The sequence below is a fragment of the Pteropus vampyrus genome, unplaced genomic scaffold (genome assembly GCF_000151845.1).
Source record: "Pteropus vampyrus isolate Shadow unplaced genomic scaffold, Pvam_2.0 Scaffold302, whole genome shotgun sequence".
In the NCBI taxonomy this organism is placed as follows: domain Eukaryota; kingdom Metazoa; phylum Chordata; class Mammalia; order Chiroptera; family Pteropodidae; genus Pteropus; species Pteropus vampyrus.
In genome coordinates this window covers 2,556,115-2,581,471 of record NW_011889083.1, presented here as the reverse complement: position 1 = coordinate 2,581,471, position 25,357 = coordinate 2,556,115, and positions in this window count along the sequence as shown.

The window sequence follows — 25,357 nt, the reverse complement described above, 5'->3', positions numbered from 1 at the left end:
AGAGATCTATATATATATATACACACACACATATATGAATAATTGTATTTCTTTGTTCTTACTGTAATGGTTAAGACAAATTTTACCCATTTGATTCTGTGACCATATTTGATAGAGAATGCACCCTTCCTATACCTGAGGCTTAAGTGTCTGCCACACTGCTTTGTCAAAAAGGAAATTTTAACTCCCAAAGAGAAATACACAGGTTTATAGGTGCTGTAGTGTGAAACTATTAGAATAAAGAAGAGACTCCTTTCTCAAAAATTGTAGAAAGACTAAGACCTGATGATATTTTTTGAACCCCAACTGCAGCCATTCCTGAAATCAAGGAGCGACTCTCAGTCTCTTGCAACGGTATGAATCTGTACCTCCATTTTTTTCTCTTTAATATGAATTGGATTTTGGTCACTAACAACTAAATAGTATGACTAAGATGTTGGTGCTCATTTTTTTTAGTTTTTGTGATTTATTTCCTAATGTTCTGTCAAATGTCTTTTAGTGTATAACTTTGACCTTTAGAATTTTCTGCTGCTAATTTACTTAAAAACTAGATAATCTTATATAAAAAGCTAACAAAGATACACAAAGGTTTAAGGAGCTCTCTTTTAACAAAAATTTATCAGCTTCTCTCTTCTCTTCAGGCTGAGAAAGATTTACTTCCTCTTAGCTTCCATAGCAGCACCCTCATGGTACCCAGTGACTTACATGCCTGTAAACTCTTTGGGGATCAGAACCAGGTCTTTCACCTCTGTATTCCCAGAGGCTAACCAAGTAACATGTAGCATCCCTTCAAGAAATGCTTGTTAAATTAATGAGTCTCAGCATCACACAGATAGTTACTTGGCTAGGCCCAAATGCCTAGCTCACCTCCAATTCTGGGAATAGCCATTCCAAAACTTTCCATTTTCACAACCCTCACATTGCCTTGCCTTCTCTTCCTACTATTCACAAATAATTTTGCCTCTTAACTTAATTGTGAAAATGAACAAAGCATGAACTCATTCGATTTCTTATCCCTTCACCTTCAATCTACCCACCCACACACACCCACGCCCTATTCCTGCCAGTCTCAGAGTATAAAGTACCCTTTCTCCTAGGTTCTAAATTTATCCCTTCCCATTTCCTTTGTTTGTAATCTTATTTCATTTATTATGCTGCTTTTTTTTCTATAATATGCAACCTCTTCCTATTAGTGCTTTCTCTGAAACGTGTAAGTCTTTCTCATCCTTGATCCAACATCTCCCTTTAATTAACCCTTTGACCAAGGGTTAATTAAATCACAGCCAAGCTTCTGAAAAGTTCAATTGAATTGGTTTCCTCACTTCTATGAACACTTAAACCTATTCTACCAGGGCTCTGCCTCTCCCATTCCACAGAAATCTCTCAATACAAAACAACTCTTGTCAGCATTTGTACAACTTTGCCAACTTTTCCCCTCCAATAATTCAATATTTGATCAATGATCTGGAGTTTCTATTAACTTGACAATATATTAAAATGAAAGTCAGTGTTATAATGTTTCAAAAAAAATGGATATGTCAAGCCATAGTGCTTGACATAGTGAGTATTTTGTAAATGTAGATTTGGCATCAATTTATTTACAGGGAACAGTGTGTTTTAAGCCTGGATTCTGCATACTGTGTGAAATTCATAAAAATAAGTGATATTACATGCAAAAATTATCTCCAAAATGTAAAAATTTTAAGACAAAATATATTGTAAATCATATTAATATTTAGATAAATGATAATTGGGATATTACATTTAAATGGATACAAAATTCTTTTGCCATCAAAAATTTAATTTATAAAGAAGAGTCATTCACAAAACATTGAAAATATTTATAAAATATGCAAATAAATATAGTTGAAATCATTGCAGTTTTGGAGTGAAGCCTTTTGTGATGAACTGTCACCAAAAAATTATAAAAACGTTAAGAAAAACAGAAAGTAGGCGGAATTTATGTTTGGAAACATCTTCTTTCTTGAATATATGTTTACCATTAAGATTGCCTAAATAAATTTTCAATTGTGAATAAAGGTTTTTGGAAATTATTGGAAATCAGAATGAATGATTTTAAAAAATGAATTAATGATTCGATTCTTACAAATATGGCCAAATTCAATATGAAATCATTGTTATAACAAAGATCAAATTCTTATTGAATTTCATTAATGAGATCAACATACTTTAACATTTCTTCTAATACTAGTTTGTTGGTGATGAACTCCGTTAGCTTTTTCTTGTCTAGGAAGCTCTTTCTCTCTCCTTCGATTCTAAATGATGGCTTTGCTAGGTAGAGCAATCTTGATTGTAGGTCTTTGCTTTTCATCACTTTGAATATTTCATGCCAGTCCCTTCTGACCTGCAAAGTTTCTGTTGAGAAATCAGCTGACAGTCTTATGGGAGCTCTCTTGTAGGTAACTAACTGCTTTTTACTTGCTGCTTTTAAGATTCCCCCTTTGTCTTTAAGCTTTGGCATTTTAATGATGATGCGTCTTGGTGTGGTCCTCTTTGGGTTCATCTTCTTTGGGATTGTATGTCAATTTCTTTCATTATGTTAGGGAAATTTTTGGTAATTATTCCATCATATAGGTTTTCAATCCTTTGCTCTCTCTCTCTTCTCCTTCTGGTATTCCTATGATATGAATGTTGATATGCCTGATGTTGTCCAAAGGTCCCTTAAACTATCCTCATTTTTTTTTTTGGATTTTTTTTTTCTTTTTGGTGCTTTCATTGGGTGTTTTCTGCTACCTTATCTTCCAAATTGCTGATTCAGTCCTTTGCTTCTGTAATATAGTATTGATTCCCTCTAATGTATTCTTCATTTCAATTATTGTATTCTTTATTTCTGACTGGTTCTTTTCTATGATATCTATGTCCTTTCTTATGCTTACTATCTCTTTGTTGAAGTTCTCACTAAGTTCCTTGAGCATCTTTATAACCAGTGTTTTAAACTCTGTATCCGGTAGCTTGCTTGCCTCCATTTCATTTAATTCTTTTTCTGGAGTTTTCTCCCTTTCTTTCATTTGGAACATGTTTCTTTGTCTCCTCATTTTAGCTGATTTTCTGTGTTTGTGTCTATGTATTAAGTAGACCTGCTATATCTCCCAGGCTTGGTAGGGTGGCCTTACATAGTAGATGCCTGTGGACAAAATAGTACAGTTTCCTTGTCCACCTGTGTCGGGTGCTACAGGAGTGTTCCTTGTGTGAGCTGTGTGTGCCTTCCTGTTGTAGTTGAACTTTGATTGCTGTTGGCACATCAGTAGGTAGAATTGACCTTCCGATCAATGGCTGTGAGGATTGGCCACACTCACAGTGTGTGAGCTGCTATTTAGGAGCTGATCCCACAGAATGGGATTTGCTCCAGTGGTGTCTGCCAAGACCAATCTTTGGGTGTGCTGCTTTTGGGCCTAAGCTGGCCACCCTGGGTATTGGTGCTTGGGCCTCTTGGGAGGTGCTCCAGTGCAGGCCAAGGTCATTTGCTGCCTGTGACCAGCCTGGCACTGCCTGGTAGGAACTATGAAGTGATACCAGCTTGGTAGCTGCCTGTGTGGGAGAGGCCATGCAACAAACTGAGGTTGGCTGCCACAAGTATTAGGCCTGGGATCACTCAGCAAAAGGACACTCCTAGGCCTCCCACTGCCTGCCTGTTGCCCATAATGTTCAACCACTAAAAAGGCCTCTGGCAATATGTAAGTTGGATAACACAGGGTCTCAGGGAGTCACTAAGGTGGGGCAAATGGTATTCACCAGTTAATACAGGTTTAGATTTGGCCCTGCAGGGAGAGGTCTTAACACAGGAAAAATGGTCTTGCCCACCGGGCTACACAAAAGAGGAGTCAACACTGTGACAGAAGTGGCTGTCCTTCAAGCCCTCACTCTGAAGCCACACAACTCAGCTTCCACTGGCACTCCACTAGCTGCTGTCCATCCACTGGAGCCCAAGATGAGTGCCTGCAAGTGAGTGAGCCTGTGTGCAGGCCCTTTAAGAGTACACCTGGGTTTCCAGCAGCCCTCCATCTCACCCAGATGTGTGGAATCTCTGCTGATTTTCACAGCCAGATTTTGTGAAGACTCTTCCTCCTGGTACTGATGTTCTGGGCTGGGGACCCTTGTGTCAGGCTGGGACTCCTCGCTCTTCAGGGGGAGACCTCTGCAACTGAGATAGCCTTCCTGATTCCCAACCACCATACATGGGTGTTGGGCCAGCCTGTTCTATGTCTCCACCCCTGTTACCAGTCCCCACATGGCTTCTTCTTTATATCCTTAGTTGCAGGTCTTCTGTTCAGCCAGTCTTCAGGTGCTTCTCCAGGTTGATTGTTCTATAATTTAGTTATAATGTTGATGTGGTCATAGGAGGAGGTGAACACAGTGTCCATCCACTCCGCCATCTTGGCTGCCACCTATTAATTAATATAAAATGACTCTTCTATCAAATAAATAGATGGCTGGTAAATCAAGGGATTTAGTGATATTGTTTTTCAAATGTGAAATTACATTTGATTTAAAACTTATCATATGCTAAATTATAAGAACTCTTTCTAAAGAAATTAAACATGAAATGATAGATATTTTCTCTACCTTCAAAAGTAGAAGTTTTAATTAAATTTCTAATTTTATTTTATTTGCAAAAGAGTGGGAAGTATATCAAAAGATATTCTTTGAATGTGCAAAAATCAACAAAACTTGAATTCTCAGAAAAGATAAGATTATGGCTTTTTGATTTATATACTTCTCTATAATTCTCATAAAAAGATAAATATTGATATTTAATTACTATTCTAAAATGTATATTGCTTAGATTGGATATAATATTATTAAATTTAAATTCACATTTTGAAGTCAATAATTTGAGCAAAATGAAAGAACTTCAGAGCTACTCGTTAAGAGAAATAAACACTTAAAAAAACAATGAAGGATGTGTAAAATTTTTATAGATGATGCAAATGTAATTCTCAGATTTTAATTTTATTGATCAACATAAAATTAAAATTTTTATGGTTGAATCACTTTTATACATTCTTGTTCTTTATTTAATGCAAACTTCATAATAATTCTCCTTGCATTTCATGGCTATTACATGATATATTACTTTAGTTTGTACAGTTATTATAGCAACTCATGTTCTATTCTGAATTATCTAAAGACATTTTGGGGGTGGGAGGATTTACTGAGAGATTTAATAGTCTGTCACAAAATTTCAAAAGCAAAATTGTCAGCCAACTCAACTGAAATTAAAGACCTCAGTTCTATTCATTCACACAAGTTAAGAGACTGATGAAATGGTGGTGATTTAAATTTATAATTAAAATATTATGTTTATAATTCACATAGTAAACATTAATTTATAAATCCAAAAGCTTTATTGTTGTGGAACATTATGCTGATACTATTGTTTGGATAACATAATAGAATCAGTATTTTACTTTATAAAATTCCTCTCTTAATATTTTTTAAAACACTTTTTTGTCAAATGTTAACATGAAATGTCTTCTAAAACCACTTTCATACATACTTAGGATCATCTTTGGAGAATTCAACACTACAAGTTAAAAGTAATCTGAGGACATCCACGAATACATAAAATATACAAAAACACACTCAGTTTTGGATGCCACAGTTGAAATACTTAATATTTCATGATTTATTGGGTTGTTTTAGAATAAGAGAAATACTATAGGTTCCCTCCATCCATTCCAGATAAATTATATGCACACATACACCTGGCTAAAGCCTAACATTGGACCACTCCTAGGGAGAATGAGCCCCAGGTTAATCAGTTTTCTCTTAAAAAAAAAAAAAAAAGATAATTTTTCCTCTGTGGTCTCCAAAGAGCATAAGGCGTGGCTAAATTTTGTTTTGTCTTGTTTTATTTTATTTTGTTTTGTTCAGGTTCTAAAATTCTTTTAATGTTTCCGCTATTGTAAAGTCACTCTAAGACATCAAACCATTCACTACTGTTGGATCCTGATTCCTGAAAACTTCATGCAATGATATTGGCCCAACTTATATAAAAATCCACATGAGGCCACACTTTCAGCCTAGCCATTCCTTAGGTCTCTTTCCTTAGCTCTTTGATCTCATCTCCCAGTCTTCTGCACAGGTAAATATTCAGAAGAACTAAACTAAAGACTGTGGTAGAAACATATTTTAAAAATTTCTTATGTTCAATACAAACTATAACCACACAGCTGTATAGGTGAATAGAAACTTCCTGGCTGCTATAATAAAGACAAGAACTATTATTAATACACTTTTAGTGGTTTAGTTATCTAAATTGCATTGTTCACAATTGGAAAGCAATTGTAATTCAATGCTTTCTCACATTTTATGATTGATCATATTGTTAAAAACAAAAGTGACCATAAAGAGACTAAAAATCCCAGGAACTTCTCTGCTGTGGTAGTGAGATGAGCACTGGATTTGGGGGCAAAAGAACCAACTCTGTGCTTACCGTGTGGCCATAAAAAAGTTGTTTTTAATTTTCTGAAATTCACTTCTTCATCTGTAAAAAGGCATAACACCAGCTCCCTGATAGAGCTCTTGTGAGGTTTAAAGTAAATGGTTCATGATCTGACTTCTACCTTACTTTTCAACCCTTATATCTAACAACTTTCTCAACATACGTCTTCTGCCCTGGTTGCACCAAACTCCTTGAAGTTCTTTAATGGTGTCACCTTCATTCTTCTCCTTTCTTTTGAATGCCATCTTCATCTGTTTACTGAGATAATAAGGATTAATTAATAAATTAATCAGCTTATCTTCTGGTTGTATCAACTCATTTTCTAGGCTCCAAGATCAACCTGTACAAATCTTTATTTTAATATTTACCTGTTTATTGAACCATTTCCCTGACCACACTCTACATTCCTTTAGTTCCTAAACTGTGCCTTCCATCTTTTCTATTTCATTATGTGTACACATGACTAACCCATAGCATAAAAAAAAAAAAAAAAAAAAAAAAAAACTGAATGAATGATTAAACGAATACCTTACATATACAAAAAAGTTTGGCTTAGTCATTTATGGTATAGTAGTGATTCAGTTCAGTTAACTGAATCTGAAATTTAAACACTTAGAGATGATGGATCCTTTGCTCACCATAATATCACTTGATTTTTGTGATTTAAAATTCTAAACAATGACTGCTAGTGGTTCTGAGATATGTTTTATAAAGAAAATGAAAAACATCATCAAGTGAATCCCACATATGGCCAGCACATTCTGTTAAGAATATTTTATCTTGTTTGTATTAAGTTAGCATCAAGGTCTTTCAGCTTACAAATCCCATGAAACAGGCAAACTGACATACAAGACTAAAATATACCACAAAGCTAAATTGTAAGCATGCTTTCCTCAAATTTCAGTGTGTTCATTGAATTCAATTGCTTAACAGTAGTATTTGAAGAGTTATATACACTTCCTGCTGTTGGTCAGCTTGATTTTTTTTATTAAAACAATTATATCTTTATGCCAAAAAGCATATATTATGTTTCAAATAACAGTAAAGACATAGAAAGAAAACTGATTCAAAATAGTCATTTTCTGCGGCTAAAAATTACAGAACACTACTCCCAACTTGCCATGTTATAATTAGAACTGTTCAAAAGAAAAAAAAAATAGCAATAAAGTAAGAAACAAATAAATCTTAAGAGTGAATCACAGTACTTCTAGGTATAAACAAATTTATCACTGAGGTTCATGAGTTAGGGACTACTTGACAACAGAGGCAGACTACAGGCAGACGATTATGTCGGCAGAAATATGCAGGATAGAATTTAAAGAAGAGAAATTAGAGTCAGGTGAGCAATTAGGTTAAAAATCTCCAGACACTGGGACTCTGGGGGTGTGTGGTCTATGGCAGGACTGAATGAGCTGTGTTTATAATGCCACATTTCCAGACCTTGGAAAACTCAAACTTTCATGTGCTTCTGAACATAGAATGATTATCTTAACTAAGAATTTCTGTAGTAAGGGTGAAACTCATATTCTACAACTCACTTGCTTTACTTTTTATGACTGATATTGTTTTCCTTATAGGCCTCATTCCTACTGATGGCAAAACAAACAACAAAAAATTTTTTAACTTGACAATTAAAAGGAAAGTTTCTTTTCTTCTTCCTTTTTTCCAAGATGGTACTATCTGTGTAAAGAGGAGTAGCAGGTTCCTTTATCTTCTGGGTTCTCTCTGGCTTCTGAGATGTCCTATAATCTGCTGGAAATATTCTACTAGTAACACTGATTGCTCTGGCTTGGTTTTTATGGTGTCAGACTGGCACCCACAGCTGATAACCATAGAGCTTGTCATTGTGTTTGGTGGTGAGATCCCCGCATTTGGCATCCTCCAGTACGTGGTTTCTTGGTCCATTGGTCCTCCCAGAATGGAGATAATAAAGAGGAAGAGGAAAAAAGGTCTTCGGCTGCTTCTTCTGCTACACAGTGCAATATGTAGGGCTCTCTGCATATTGCACTGTGTAGCCTCCTCCATTAGCCTCCTCCATTAGCCTCTGGCCTTCTCCTGTCACATTAGACATTTTGCCATGACAAAGGATCTGCACCCTTCTTAGGCTTTTCCTAAGTAAATGGGGGTATCAACTTTCAATGTTCTCGAATTCAGACAAATCTTAATATTTTACTTCTCTTCTCCTAGTTTCAAGATCCTACCTTAGGGTGGCAGGATGTGGAAGTGAAGGTATTCTGTCAGCTTCCTTGACTTTCTTCTCTTTCAGTGATTTTTTTCCAGTGTTGGGAGATTTGCTCCTTCCCATGTTGTAGGAACTTCCTACACATTCTGATCTGTGCTCTGCTCTGCCCCGTTCTGCTCCATGATCCTCACTCCAAGTTTCAATTTATAAAATATCATAGCATATGTTCCTTTTTTCTCAAAAAAAAAGTGTTTTTGCAAATAAAAGGTGCTTTACTTCAAGACTATCATCTTGTTATAGAGAGGACAAATTCTATTTGAAAGTTCAATGCCAAATGATGACTCTTGTTCTCACCTGGGTCTGTCCTTCCCAAAAGGAATGGATGATATTAATTTAATGAGTTGGAAGAATCAAGAAACAAGTAAGAACTTGAGATTATAAGGAATCTAGATACATCCCCCAAATATCTTCAATGTACATGTCATATCCAAATATACAGTTCAAAATAATTAATTTCTTTGAATCTATTTATATTGTATTAAAATTTAACTTGAGCCATTCTTAGTGCTTTCAACATAGTTAACAAATTACTCTTTTTTGTACAAACTTTTCATTAATCAGAAAAAAAAAAGAATAGAAATAAAAATCACAAATCTTTCCTCATTAAACAAAAGAATTTAAAAACTTCTGGCCTAAAAGAATTTTCCATTGTTAATATATGGGGTAATTATTGTAATCAAATATGGTTTCTATGAAGAAATATAACCCATGACCAAAATATCACATATTTACTTTTCATAAAGATGAGTCTGAATTTATAATATTTAAGCTAATTTAAATCTGTACATTCCCAAATGATACCCTACATAGCAATTTACACTAAGGTTGTCATAATCTTTCCCTTTGAGGAAAACAACTGATCAAACCAGGTAGTCCAATCAAAGAAAATAATAAAAGCTAACATTGATTGAGTGTGCCTATTATGTGCCAGGAACTGTCTGAAGGACATCACATGTATTTAATTTCACCTCCACTGCAATCTTTCAAGCTAAGTATACTCATTATTTTGGATTTTACAAATTAGGAAATGGAGGTACAGAAAATCTAAGCAGTTTTCTCAACATCACTCAATGAATAAGCAATAGAGTCAGAATTTGAACACAGGTAAACTCACTCCTTAGTGTTTATATCTAACTGCTATCCTAGGCTGCCTTACAGGTAAAGGAAATGTAAGAGCACATAATTTAAGATGCAAAAAGAAAAACTATGCACAAAGACTCTGTTATCTTCATAAAGACAAAAGAAGGAACCGAGATTCCATATTTAGAGTTTGCATGCATAATAATTTCCAGAACCATATGTTTCAAATGACCCAATCATTGGGTCTTTCATTTCTGATCATTTGACATTTTCAAGCATGAATCATCTAATGAAAAAATTACAGGGCTTTCTTTTGAACACACTGTTTATTTGTCACCAGGAGATCTCAGATATACTTTAAACAAATTCCTTCTATAAAAGAAAGACTACATACCCTCATGAATGGCATAATCCAAAAATAGAAATTATTTAAAACAGCTCTAACACCTTTTCTAAATTTCCTACATAGTGAAATGACAGCAGTGTCTCCCTTTCAACACTGCCTTCTAGTCAATGTAAAAAGAAATAAACCATCCCCACATGCTCATATTTGGTGTTTACTTTTCCATCAGTCATCTAAAATGGGACGCAGGAAAAAGGATGTGTCTGTCTCTGTTAGAGAGAGAAGAAAAGTGAAGGAAAGAAAATCTAATGCAACAAGAGAGTTGCCAGATTTGGAACTGATTGAAAGAGTTTTGTGTCACCAAACATTTTTCAAAGACCTATCAATCTGCAACTCTTTTTATAAACCAACCTGTAATGACTGGTGTTTCCACACATTTTCTTCACACAGTTGCTTCTGAGTTTGTCAGTGCCTTTGATTTGAAAAAAGAATTTCAAACTTTAGATGATCACACAGAACCTTTTGGCATCATGGAAAAGAATATTTAGATCATAGAGACTGAGAGGAATGTAAGCTAGAGTTCCAAGTAGTTTAAACTTTCATTATGGAGATGCCGAAAACCACATTTGCTGTTCTTACAAATATGTTTATAAGTGATGCCATTTGTAACTCTAATTAAATGAGAATTTAAAAGAATGTGAGAAAAAGATCATTGATTAAAATTAATATTAAATAAAAAATATAAATTTTACAGTATATCAAATACTAAGATATACCCCCAAATAATCATAATATTCCTAGTGTCACATCTTCTGGCATCATGAGAAAACTACCTTGGAAAAACCAACAAATCCTAAAAATAACAGGAAAGTGTAAGCACTAACAGTAGTATACTTAATAATCTCTGGGAAAATTAAAAGAAAATGGAGTAATGAAATTTGTCACCTGCTGACTGGTTACTGCTGCTTCAGAAAACAGCACAGCAGACTAGGGTTCAGAATGTACAGCCAGAAGAGAATGTCTTTCCTAAATGCAAAGCAATTGACTGCATTATGAATATAAATCTCATCCCCTCTTCCTCATCCACAAACCATTGATTCTCAAAAAACTTAGTCCCCAACCAGCAGCATCAACACCATCTGGGAACTTGTTAGAGATACAAATTCTCAGGCCCCACCTAAAACCAACTGAATCAAAAACTCTGGGGATGAGGCCCATAATCTGTGTTTTAATAAACCGTAAAGACTACATCAATGCACACAAAAGTTTGAAACCACTACCTTAAACATCACAACATGATCAGTAAAAAGTGAAGATGCCCTTCTTTAGTCTGTGAATCCTAATAGTAATAACATTCAAGAGTTGTTGAGGGCTTGCTATTAGCAAAGCATTCTTCATGACATATTATTTATATTCACTCATTTATATTCACTTATGGCAACCCTATAACTACTACACCCATGCAATTCATTAGCCAGACAGGATGCAGTGAAGCTAAGTTACTAAGAAAAAACAGTGCTAATATAAGAAGTGTGAGTTCTTGAATGTATATCTACCAATAGCAACAAAGGCATAAACACTAGGAGGCCTGAAAAGATGGTTTTCATGTACTCTTCAAGCAACTTTTACTGGTAAAATTCTTCATAAAAATTCGAAATTTCTTTGAAAGACAAATAGGTCAAAGTCTAGTATTTTCATGAGTCACTTTTTGAATTGGTTCCATTTTGATTTCCTTCATTACGGTCCAGAATGAAAGCTGGACTGAATCCACCTAACCAGATGCACAGAAAAGTTTTGGTGACGAGTAAGATGGCACATATTGCAACCAAAGTGTCAAGTCTGACCATCACATAGACCAAACACCGTCAGTGTTACCCTTGCTCCCGTCACTACAGCCTTATGTAATCAGTGGATAGTCTTAGTGCTAGTGGACAGAAAACATAAAGGATTTCAAGATAATAAAACATGATTGTGTCTAAGTATGTAAAAGATAGCTTACAGAAAATAAAGAGTAGCCTCTGTTTATTTCTGTATGTAGTTTTATTATGTCTTTTCCAGTAACCCAGGCTTAAAACCTTGATACCTTCCTGAGCATTCCTTTTTCTTCACTCTCTCATCTAAGAAATCACTAAAGCCTAAAACTATTTTGTTCAGATTCTCTTTCTATATGTCACTTTCTTTCTACCACAATTTCTTCTACTTTATCTCAGGCCTTTATTTTCTCATCCTTGATTAGAATAGTCTCTTATTCTCCTCCTTTATATTTATCATAGACACCCACAATCAAATAAAGCCACTTTTATTGTGATGCTTCCTTGCTCACGACCCATCAAAAATACTTCATTACAGACAGGGTAAATTCCAAACTCTTTAAACATAAATAAAAACATCTTCAGTGCCTGGCTCCAGCTTTATTTCAGACTATTTCTTTATGTGAATCCTAAAATCACATCACAGTTCTATATTCACTGTCTCCAAAATGTGTCATGAATGTTCCAGCAACTCTTCTCCATCTCTCCACAGCTTCAGAATAAAGATAATAGATGTAAAATGCCAAAGTGAAAATAGGCATTAAGGCAGAGAATAAATTAAAGCCTGTTTACTATCCAGGGTTTAATTATAGATCAGTGCTCCCATTTTCATTATTATGCTATATTGATAGTACAATTGTTAGGAGGAAATACTGTGTCTAAAAGTTTAACACAGGTCTTTGGTTAACATATATAGCCTCTGAATTAAATATTAAGCTAGAGCTATTCCAGATGCCAAGGGTAAATGTATTTATAAAGGGAAGAGGACTTCTCCTCCAGAATTAAAACAGACACTCTTCTTTCTCTCTTACAAAACTACCACTAGAGCCAAGGTTCCTAGGATTGGATCAAATTCATTGCTGAAAGAATAAGAATGCCAATTTGTCTTTATCAAATAGCCCTCTGATTACAAAAACATTCAACTGAGTCCTTCAAATATAAAAAACTAATAAGAATCACTAACATTTAAGGGAAATCAACTGAGTGATAAAAATGTTCCAAACAGAACTAATTCCTAAGAAATAAGAATTTCTGAAAGAAATAAAACTTTTAAAAAGGACTAGAATTTCACTTAAGTCAGACAGAAAATTTGAGAACCATATGATTTCACTCAAAAGTGGGTTATAAAACTGAAAGTAACAAACGAACAAGACAAACAAAAATTCATAGACATAGGCAACAATTCAGTGGTTACCAAAGAGAAAGGGGGTTTGGGATAAAAGGGGTCAAATATATGGTGACAGAAGGAGATTTGACTTTGAGTAGTGAACACACAATTTATAATATAGAAATATATATATAAATATATATATTTAATGTATTATTGAATTGTATACTTGAAACCTATATAATTTTTTAACCAATGTCATCTTAATAAATTTAATAAAAAAATAAAATAAAAGGACTATAATTATCATAATCAACAAGACTAAAGAAAATATTGCATTATTTTAAAAAGCACTGTTCAGAAGAAAGAAGAGGAAGAGAAGGGAGGAGAGACAATCAGCGTATTTCAAAAATTAAAAAACTGAGGCCAAAGTAAATCAATAGATGAGTAAATATTAAGATGGATATGGATAGGGATATGTGTAAATATTCAATTAGTGATTTAGAAGATCATAAGAAATCTCCCAGTGTACAATAAAAAGGACAAAGTACAATAAGACATTGAAGGGAGGAAAATGTAAGACTAGGCAAATGCAGGGTTCGCCTCCTCACATTGAAATTACAAAATAGTCAATGTGGAGAATCATCTGAAGTCCAACTGATCATAACATATACATCTGATAACATAAAGAAGGAGCCACTTAGAAGCCGGTAGGAGGGACGAAGTCGGGAACTGGGCTGGACCTGCACCACGGTTGGTAGAGAAATACCAGGAGGGAGAGTGAGGTTGCAGAGGCTTTGCTGAAGGAGAGAGAGGTCCTAGCCTCATTCAAAGGGCTCCCCAGCCCAGGGTCCCAGCCCGGAGAAGAACACTAGACCACAACAGAGCAAATCTTGACTAGTCCCGTAAGCATTACACACAAAGGGTGGTCTCAACAAGTACACAAGCCTGCTAGGGCAAATCCCACTCAATGGGGTCAGCCCCTACACAGCAAATCGTACCCTGTGGGTGCAGCCAATTCCCACAGTTAGTCAACCCAAGCATTAATCCCATCCACTAATGTGCTAACAGCAATAAAGTCTTAGCTACAACAGAAGATCGCACACGACCCACATAAAGATCATGTCCAGAGCCCCCAGCACAGGGGTTCAGGGAGAGTGTGCTACTGGGCCACACAGGACACCTTCCACATAAGGCTATCTGGCCAAGGGTGAGAGACGAAACAAATAATCCTAACACATAGAAATGAACACGGAGAGGCTAATAAAATGAGAAAACGAAGAAACATACCACAGATTAAACAACAGGAGAAAAGTCCAGAAAAATGAGCTGAATGATATGGAGGCAAGCAACCTACTAGAGACAGAGTTCAAAATAAGGTTATAAGAATGCATGATAAACTTAGTAGGAGAATGTATGAGCTCAATGAGAACATCAACAGAGAGATAGTAAGCATAAAAAGGACATAAAAACCATAAAATAAAAAAAGACAGAAACGAAGAATACAATAACTGAAAGAAAGAATACACTAGAAGGATTCAACAGTAGACTGGATGAAGCAGAAGATCAAATCGGTGAATTGGAAGATAAAATAGCAGAAAACACCCAATCAGAACAACAAAAAGAAAAAAGAAATTTAAAAAAATGAGGATATTTTGAGAGACTTCTGGGACAACATGAAGTGTAACAATATACACATCATAAGAATACCCAAAGGAGAAGAGAGAGAGCGAAGGATTGAGATTTTGTGAAGAAATAATGACAGAAAACTTCCCTAACCTGGCAAAGGAATTAGACATACAAGTTTAGGAAGCACAAAGAGTCCCAAACAAGAGGAATTCAAACAGACCCACACCAAGACGCATCATAATTAAAATGCCAAAGATCAAAGACAAAGAGAGAATCTTAAAAGCAGCAAGAGAAAGAAAGATAGTTTCCTACAAGTGTACCCCATAAGAATGTCTGCTGATTTTTCAATAGAAACTTTGCAGGCCAGAAGAGACTGGTAAGAAACATTCAAAGTTATGAAAAACAAGAATCTACAACCACAAATACTCTACTCAGCAAGACTTTTGATTAAAATGGAAGGTGAAATAAAGATCTTCCCAGACAGAGAAAGGCTTATGGAATTCATTACCAACAGGGCAGTATTATAAGAAGTGTTAAAGGGACTTCTGTAAAAAAGAAAAAAGAGAAAGAAATACAAATAGTAAAATAGCAGTAACTATGTACCATTCAATAATCACTTTAAATATAAGTTGATTGAATGTTCCAATCAAAAGACATAGTGTAACCAAATGGATACAAGAGACCCACTTAAGATCAATGACACGCACAGACTGAAATTAAAGGAATGAAAAAAGAAATTGACACAAATGGAAATGAAAAAAAAAATCTGGGGAAGCAATACTTATATCAGACAAAACAGACTTTAAAATAAAAGCTATAAGAGATAAAGAAGGGCATTACATAATGATAAAGAGATAAATTCATCAAGAGAACATAACCCTAGTAAACATATACATACCCAACATAGGAGCACCTACATACATAAAGGAATTATTGATGAACATAAAAGGAGAGATCAACAGTAGTGCATTCATAATAAGAGACTTTAACACCCCATTGACACCAATGGACAGATCTTCCAGACAGAAAGCCAACAAGAAAACAATGGATGTAAAAGACACACTAGACCTGATGGATTTAATAGATATTTTCAGAGCATTTTATCCCAAAGCAGTGAAAAATATATTCTTCTCAAGTGCACATGAAAATTTTCCAGGATAGACCACATGTTAGGACACAAAAAAAGGCTCAATAAATTTAAGAAGATTGAAATATCGACCGTCTTTTCCAATCACAATGGTATGAAACTAGAAATCATCTACAAAAACAAAAAACACTGGAAAACACAAAATCATATGGAGGCTAAATAACACACTTCTGAACAATGAATGGGCTACAAATGAGATCAAGGAAAATATCAAAAGATACTTGGAGACAAATGAAAATGAAAACACAACTCAATATCTATGGGACAGAGTGAAAACAGTCCTAAGAGAGAAATTCAGAACAATACAGGCCTACCTCGAGAAACAAGAAAAAGCTCAAGCAATCTAACCTTATACTTAAAAGAACTAGAAGAGGAACAGCAAACAAAGCTGAAAGAGAATAGAAGGAATGAAATAATAAAGATCAGAGCAGAAATAAATGAAATAGAGTCTAGAAAAACGATACGAAATTTTAATGAAACCAAGAGCTGGTTCTTTAAAAAGATAAACAAAGTTGACACACCCTTAACCAGATTCATCAAGGAAAAAGAGAAAAGACTCAAATAAATAAAATTAGAAATGAAAGAGGAGAAATAACTATGGATCCCAAAGAAATACAAAGGATCATAAGAAAATACTATGGGCAATGATATGTCAATGAATTGGACAATGTGGAAGAAATTAATACATTCCTAGAAACATAAAATCTCCCAAGACTGAGCCAAGAAGAACCAGAAAATTTGAACCAACCAATTACCACCAACAAAATTGAAATCAGTAATCAAAAACCTCCCAAAAAACAAAAAGCCTAGACCAGATGGTTTCATAAGCTAATTTCACCAAATATTCAAAGAAGAATTAACACCTATTCTTCTCACACTATTCCATAAAATTCAAGAAAAGAGAAGTCTCCTTAACTCCTTTTATAAGGCACCATTATCTTAATTCCAAAACCAGACAAAGACATTACAAAAAAAAGAAAACTATAGGCCAGTATCTCTCATGAACATTGATGCAAAAATCCTCAACAAAATATTAGCAAACTGAATTCAGCAATACATTAAAAATATCATACGCCATGATCAAGTTGGATTTATTCCAGAGGTGCAAGTTTGGTACAATGTCTGCAAAATCAATTAATGTGAAATAATACATTAACAATTCAAAAGATAAAAATCATGTGATCATATCAATAAATGCAGAAAAAGCATTCAACAAAATTTAGCATCCATTTATGATAAAAACTCTCAGCAAAGTAGGAATAGAGGAAACACACCTCAACATAATAAAAGCCATATATGACAAATCTACAGCTAACATCGTACTTAATGGGGAAAGGCTAAAAGCATTTTCCTTAATGTCAGGAACAAGACAAGATTACCCACTTTCACCACTCCTCTTCAACGTTGTATTGGAAGTCTTAGCCACAGCAATAAGACAAGAAAGAGAAATAAAAGATATGCAAATTGGAAAGGAAGAAGTAAACTCTTATTATTTGCCGATGACATGATACTGTATATAAAGAACCCTAAAGATTAAACTAAAAATATGTTAAAACTGATCAATGAATTCAGTAAATTAGTAAGATACAAAATTAATATTCATAAGTCAGTGGCATTTTTATACAACAATGATGAACTTTCAGAAAGAGAAATTAAGAAAACAATCCCACTTACAATTGCATTGAAAACTATAAAATACCTGGGAATCAAATTAACCAAGGAGGCAAAAGACCTCTTCTCAGAAATGTGTAAGTCATTGAAAAAAGAAATTGAAGAGGATACAAATAAATGGAAACATATACTGTGCTCATGGGTAGGAAGAATCAACATCATTAAAATGGCCATACTACCCAGAGCAATCTATAGATTCAATGCAATCCCTATCAAAATGTCAATGCCATTTTTCAAAGAGCTAGAACAAATAATACTAAACTTCATATGGAATCATGAAAGACTGAATAGCCACGGCAATCTTGAGAAAGAAGAACAAAGCTGGAAGTATCACATTACCTGATATCAAACTACACTACAAGGCTACAGTAATCAAAACATCATGAAACTGGCATAAAAATAGATGTGTTGATCAATGAAACAGAATAGAGAGCTCAAAAATAAATCCACACCTATATGCTCACTTGATATATACAAAGGAGGAAAGAACATACAATAGGGTAAAGACAGTCTCTTCAATATATGGTGCTGGGAAAATTAAACAGATACATGCAAAAAATGAGAAACTGGACCATCTTCTTACACCATATACAAGAATAGAATCAAAATGGATTAAAGACTTCGATATAAGACCTGAAACCATAAAACTTCTAGAAGAAAACATTGGCAGTAATCTCTCTGATACTGCTACTAGTAATTTATTTTCAGACATATCTCTGTAGGCAAGGGAATCAAAAGAAAAAATAAACAAATAAGACTACATCAGACTAAAAAGGTGTTGCACAGCAAGGAAAACATCAACAAAACAAAGAGACAACTGACTAAATGGGAGAAGATATTCACTTATGATACATCTGATAAGAGGTTAATATCCAAAATATATAAAGAACTCATACAACTCAATGGCAAAAAAAAAAAAACTATCCAATTTAAAATGGGCAGAAGATCTGAACAAATATTTTTACAAAGAGGAAATACAGATGGCCAATAGACATACGAAAAGATGCTCAAGGTCACTAATCATCAGAGAAATGCAAATTAAAACCACAATGAGATATCACCTCACACCTGTCAGAATGGCTATCATCAATAAATCAAAGAACAAGTGATGGTGAGGATGTAGAGAAAAGGGAACCCTCATACACAGTTGGTGGGATTGAAAAATTGGTACAGCCACTAAGGAAAACAGTCTAGAGGTTTCTGAAAAAATTAAAAAGGGATATACCTTTTGACTCAGCAATTGCACTTCTGGGTATTTATCCAAAAAAAACCCAAAACAATAATTCATAAAGATCTATGCACCCCTATGTTCATAGCAGCATAATTTACAGTAGCCAAGATACTGTAAATGCCCATCAGCAGACAATTGGATAAAGAAGTGACGATTCATGTAAACAATGGAATATTACTCAGCCATTAAAATAATAAAATCCTACTATTTGCGATGACATAGACAGACCTAGAGGTTATTATGCTGAGTGAAATAAATCAGACAAGATCATTATATAAACTATATAAATGTCTGACCAATGTACTGTAAATTTGACTCTAATAATAAAATTAAATTAAAAGAAAAATGACAAAAAGTAGGTTTTAGCAAATACACTAAGAAAACAAAAAGACATATAGAATTAAGCATGTGGTGTTAGAAACAAAATTAGCATTCTTTACCAACAATGAGATGTCCAGTGAAAAATTTAGAAAATTATTAAAATAAATATGATTTTACTAAGCCAGATGGAAAAAATGTCAACATATAAAATCAATAGCTGTTTACATGCTAGCAATCACAAATTAGAGGATGAAACCCTTAAAGATTTCTTTCAGAATTCAAATAATACTCAAATGATAACTAAGAATAAAGATAAAATGTGCAAAACATATTTTTAGAAAAACTGTCAATCTGTCAGTCTTGACAGGAAAATAAAATAAGGCTTAAATCTTAGAGAAACACCATGCTTCTGGATGGGAAGATTCAATATTGTTAAAGTGTAAATTTGCTCCCAAATCAATCTATAAATTAAAGAAAATCCCTCATGTCATTCTAAAATCTATGTAAAGTAGACTCATAAAATGAGCAACAACATTTTTTAAAAAGAAGAAAATTTGGCCTAAAGTTCTATGCAAATACAGTAATTAAAAACTGGAAAGAAACTAACCCAGGTATATGTAGACTGAACAGTGATATGGGATCCAGGAAAAGGAAAAATACAACAATAAATAGCTCTTATTTCTCATCATAGATAAAAATTCTTGAAATAATAAAGAGCTAAATGTGAAGCTATAAAATGGAAAAGGAGAAACAAATATGACTATTTTAATAACGTCAAGACAGTAGCTCTTCTTACGTAAGACACAAAGTCCAGGCACTGTAAAGGAAAAAATCGACTTATTTTACTACATTAGGAATTAAGATGTTCTGTTTGGTAAAAATAAATAAAACAAAAAATAAAACAACAGGAAAAGCATAAATAAAGTTAAAAGGCAAGCAAGACTGTGGGAGAAAAGTTATTGTTTATAAATAGAAAAGGAGTTATAATCCATAATACACAAAAGTAAAAATTTCTTAAATTCTAATAGAAAAATAGGCAAAAGATTTGAACAGTTAAGACAAATAAACATAAAAAAGTCTCATTCTCATTTTTAACCTAAGTAATGAAAGTGCTAGTGATAGTGTTTATGAAATACAATGCCATCTCTTTTTGTTAATCAGATTAGTGAAAGCTGCAAACACTGATAATATCTAGTATTAGTAATAATGTGGGAAAACAAGCATTCTCTATCCAGTTTTGACTAGAGTATAAAATAGCACCTTTTTTGAGAGGCATTTTGGTAGTTTTTACTAAAATTTAAATTGTGCTTACCAATTCAACCAGAAATAATACTTCAAGGAATTTATTCCAGAAATACTTGCACAAGTAAGTCAAGATAAATATGAAGATGTTCATTATCTTACTATGCGTATCAGTTAAACATTTCAAGTCACAATTGTTCCATGTAAAGAAATTTGTTGTTCTCACATACCAATGTGCATTCTTTAAAAATAATTAGATATTTAGATAATTAATAATTAATAAATAACATAAGCATAATATATAAATAATTAATACGTATCATGATTTTAAAACAATTTAAATGATTCTTTAAAAATAATGCTTATCACAGCATTGCCTGCCATTGCACAATACCATCACCATAAATATTTATATGGAAATTTTGTATCCCTACTTTGGGGTACAAAGTGCAACTTTATTGTGTCCATGAAGCCAATAATTTTTGTCCTCTGCTATAAATCAGTGTAGAAGGCAGAATAATAACTCCTCAGAGAGGTCCACATCCTAATCCCAAACCTGTGAATGTACTACTTTACACAGCAAAAGGGACTTTTCAAGTGTGATTAAACTGAAGAGTTTGAGATGGGGGATTATCATGAATGATGTAGGTGGGTCCGGGTACCCACAAGAGTCCTTATAAAAACAAAATGGAGGCAGAAGAACCCATTTCAAAGTGACATATTGTAGGAAACTCTCAGGCAGCCATTGCCGGCTTTAAAGATGGAAGCAGGCGACAAGCCAAGGACTGTGGGCATTTTCCAGAAGATGGAGAAGGCAAGGAAATAGGTTTTCCCCCAGAGCTTCAATAGGAGCTTAACCCCACAGATATATTGATTTTTGCCCTGTAATACCTATTTTAGACTTTAGATCTCCAAAATTTTAGGATAATAAATTTGCATTATTTTAAACCATTGTGTAGAAATTTGTTTAGCAATAATAGAAAAATAATAAAAGCAGATACCATATTAGGTTATAAAATAATAAGATACCCTCTTGACTTTGAGATCGCAGTCCTTACAGTGGAGGAAATAAATACAAATTACAATTCTTTAGATATTAAATGTCAAAGTATAAGACTTCTGATTCCTTTTGATTATGCATAATTTCATTATATCTGCTGATATCCTTACTTTAGAAATCTGTAGATGTTCTAGATGTCTGCATGTTAAATTAAATTGATTTTGGAGGTTTTATATTATTGATTGAAAGAAATAAAACTTACAACTTTGTCCTAAATATCTCAGTCTTTGCTATTAGAACATTCTTCATGTCTTTCTGAATTCTATAGATAATATAATAAAAATATTAAAATAGGAATTAAAAAAGACATTCAATTTCTATATTCCATTGTCAGCTCCACTTAACAGTTTGGCAGATAGTAATCATAATACATCATTGAGCATTCATGCATAAAATATAGTTTAGTAATACATTTCGAATCCCGAAATTTTTAGGAAGTAAGTAAAATGTTTGTGTCAGTTGGAGTTTCTTAAATGAGGTTTAATAAATAAACTACATGAAATTTACTACTGAAGTAAAGAATTGCTAACATTGCCCACAGGTGCATAGAGCCTTACCTGAGACAGTATTGTGAAGCCCTCAGCAGCAGTGACAGAAAATAACTTGTAAATATGCAAATGGGAAAAACACATTGTAATTTGGGGGATTATTCCTATAGCAACTGCCAGTAGATCTACTCAGCCAGAACTAAGAGAAAAAAACAGCTCAGTCTAGTTCTCTTTTTTTAGTTACTCCCTGGAAAATTTCAAATATCTATGAGATGTTTTCCTTTATGGTACATTTTGTTTTTATTTCCTACACAAAATTTTCCCCTAATTAAATTAGTTTTTTTGTGTGTGCGTGTGTGTGACTTTTGGTATCATTCAATATCATTCAGGGTCTAGTCAGGAGACAGAAATTACACTATTTCTCTTTTCAGAGATAATCTAATAAAGAATTCTCCACTGAAGTTGTTAGCTAGGTAACTGAACAGATAAAAAGAAAACTCTAACTTATTATGAAGGTAGAAACTACAGGAAGCTGTTATCACTCCTCAGACAAGAGGAAACAATAGAAAAATGTTAGAATTACTAGACTTAAACCTTAGAGATAGAAGCTGTGGAGCTAAACCAGATCTCTGAGAAGGTGCTGGCCAGTTAATCTGGTTTCTCTGAGTCAGGACCATTTGGAGTTAATTCTACAAGTGTTGGAAAAATTTTAAACTTGATTCAACTGCTGCCAGGGCGAAGAAGTTGTTGCTGGGGTGATGATCATAGGAACCACAGATGAACTGGAGTCCATGACAGAAATGCTGCTGCCAGGGTGAAGAAGTTGTTGCTGGGGTGATGATCATAGGAACCACAGATGAACTGGAGTCCATGGGAAGAAAGCAGAAAAGTAGGAAAGTATTTTCTTCCTCTTTCTACCTTGCTATCTACCTCTAGTGCCTCCTCTGTGTGAGATTCAAACAGGAAATAAGGTGGCAAAGCAGAAGTGTGATGTAGAATCTCAACTCCAACATCATAAAGCAGAATATAAAAGGGAGGATATGCACCTGAGAAACAACTTAATCACTGGTCAACCCCTTTGATAACTCACATCTTTGTATACTCTTTCATAAACAACAAAACAGCTCTGTTTCCACTTAACAAGATGCAACTATTCTTATTTCGAATGAAGACACCTTCTCTTCAAAATTAGTAGAAATAAAATTGCAATAATCATCGTATTCATCCCTCTGCCATGTCACTTTCCAAATTCTGTCACAGTCCATTTGAATTTTCTTTTACCTCGTACTAATGGAAAATAATCTCTAAAGGGCTATAAAATAAGAAAAAGGAGATAGTAGAAGAAAGTTAATATATACAAGGACATATGTATATTATACAAACATAACAAACAAAGAGTAAAATATACATAGCCCCTGCAGTCTTTATTTGTACAACTGGTCATAAGGCTGTCACTGATGTTTATGACTTCCTTCTCTCACCACATATTCTAAGTTTCCTCTGCCCTCAGCCAGGACTTCAGCAGATCACTATTCTTACTTAGTAAAGTAACACAAACCTTTATTCCTGAAGTGTCTGAATCCTGTTTCAGTGTATTTTTCCATTAACTTCTACTACTGAAGAGGGAAGTAGTAAGAGCTCTCAAAGGAATACCCTGGATTTCAGACATGGTCCCGCCTGCCTCCCTTGTGGAGTACCAGTCTTGTTTTCCCTTGGTAATCAGAATCAATTGCCCTAGCCTATAGTAACTGCCTTTGTTGCCTATTGCTTCAGAGGCCTGAGAATCCCAAAATAATCAAGTGGCAGTTTCATCTTCAATTCAGTGAATAATTACTGCATCACCTGGTAGAGGCATTCTCTCTTTAGGAAACAAGACCACTAAACCAGTAGAGCTTAAAGTTGTGAAGAGACAAGCAAAAAATCTGAGTGGGTTATTCAATATTACAGTAAAAGGAGCCATTCCTAACTCCTTGATTTCCAGACCCATGTATTTTGACCAAAGGGAGAGACAGCACCATATATGAGATTGATTCAAAATATATACTGCACCCTGTAAGATAGAACCCCATCCTTCCTGAGTGTTGTCTCCAACCTACCTGTGTCTATTAGGAAAGCTGCTTCTCCGTGATGAGATATATGGTAAGACAAATTAATTTCATAGGCATGAGCCCATTTCTGCACATTTTGATGTGATATGAGTTTCTTGATCAGAAACAAGGTTGTACAGAATATCTTGATAATGAAAAATGCTTTCTCAGCCCATGGTTGCTGGTACTGGCAAAAGCACTGTGGGCAAGGAAGGCAAATTGATATCAATTCCAGGGTGGACAAATCATGCCCCCTCCACAATGGAAGAGGTCTAATGTAATCAACTTATAACTAAGTGGCTAACTATTGTCCCCAGCTAATGGAGCCATATTAATGGCTCAGTATTGGTCTCTACTCTTGGTAAGGTAAACACTAAATAGCAGCAGCAGCCAGATCAGCTTGAGTGAGGAGAGATCTAAACTGTCGAGCCTACCTATAGCCTCTATCCCTACACCACTGGCTGTTTTGTACATGGACCAATTGAACAGGTACGGGGGTGGCTGAGAAAAAAGTCTTACTGACATACATTAAAAATGTTCTCATATTATCTACCTGATTATTGAGAGCCATTAAAGATCATGAACATGGGACACAAATATCTTAACACTCTGTGCCTATTTGGAGGGGAGGAGTACGTTATAAACAGGACAAGAGAATCCAAAGAAAGTTTGGCAATTTTAAGGAAGTTCAGTAACTTACCCCACATTACAGAATAGAAACTAAGAGAGCGAGGACTTTATCCCAAATCTGTTTGATACTAGCCTACACATCTCTCACTATTCTAGTATCTCTAAAAGAAGGAAAAAGAACAGGAACCAGACAAAGGACATGACTACACTATAACGCAGTTTTTTAAAGAGTTTTTTAAAGGTGAAACTCTTCACCATGGTCAGTGCTGCAGAGTCACATAGACCAAGGTATGAAGTAAAAAAAAAAAAAAAGGTACTAATTAAAAGTCATTTTTCATCTGTAAAAGAGAAGTTTCAATTAAGAAATAAAGATAGTAACAAAATTTCAGTAGGTCCTGTAAGGAGTTGCAAGGAGATTGGCATGATAGACAAAGCCAAAAGATAAGGGAGTGACAGATGGTGCGAGGCAACAAAAAGAAGACTAGAAAAGGGGATGAACAATACAGAGAAGAAGGGTGGAAGAGTGAAGGCGAACTGTGTTAACGTGATATGCATATAAAAGGAGTATGCAGAGACTGGATG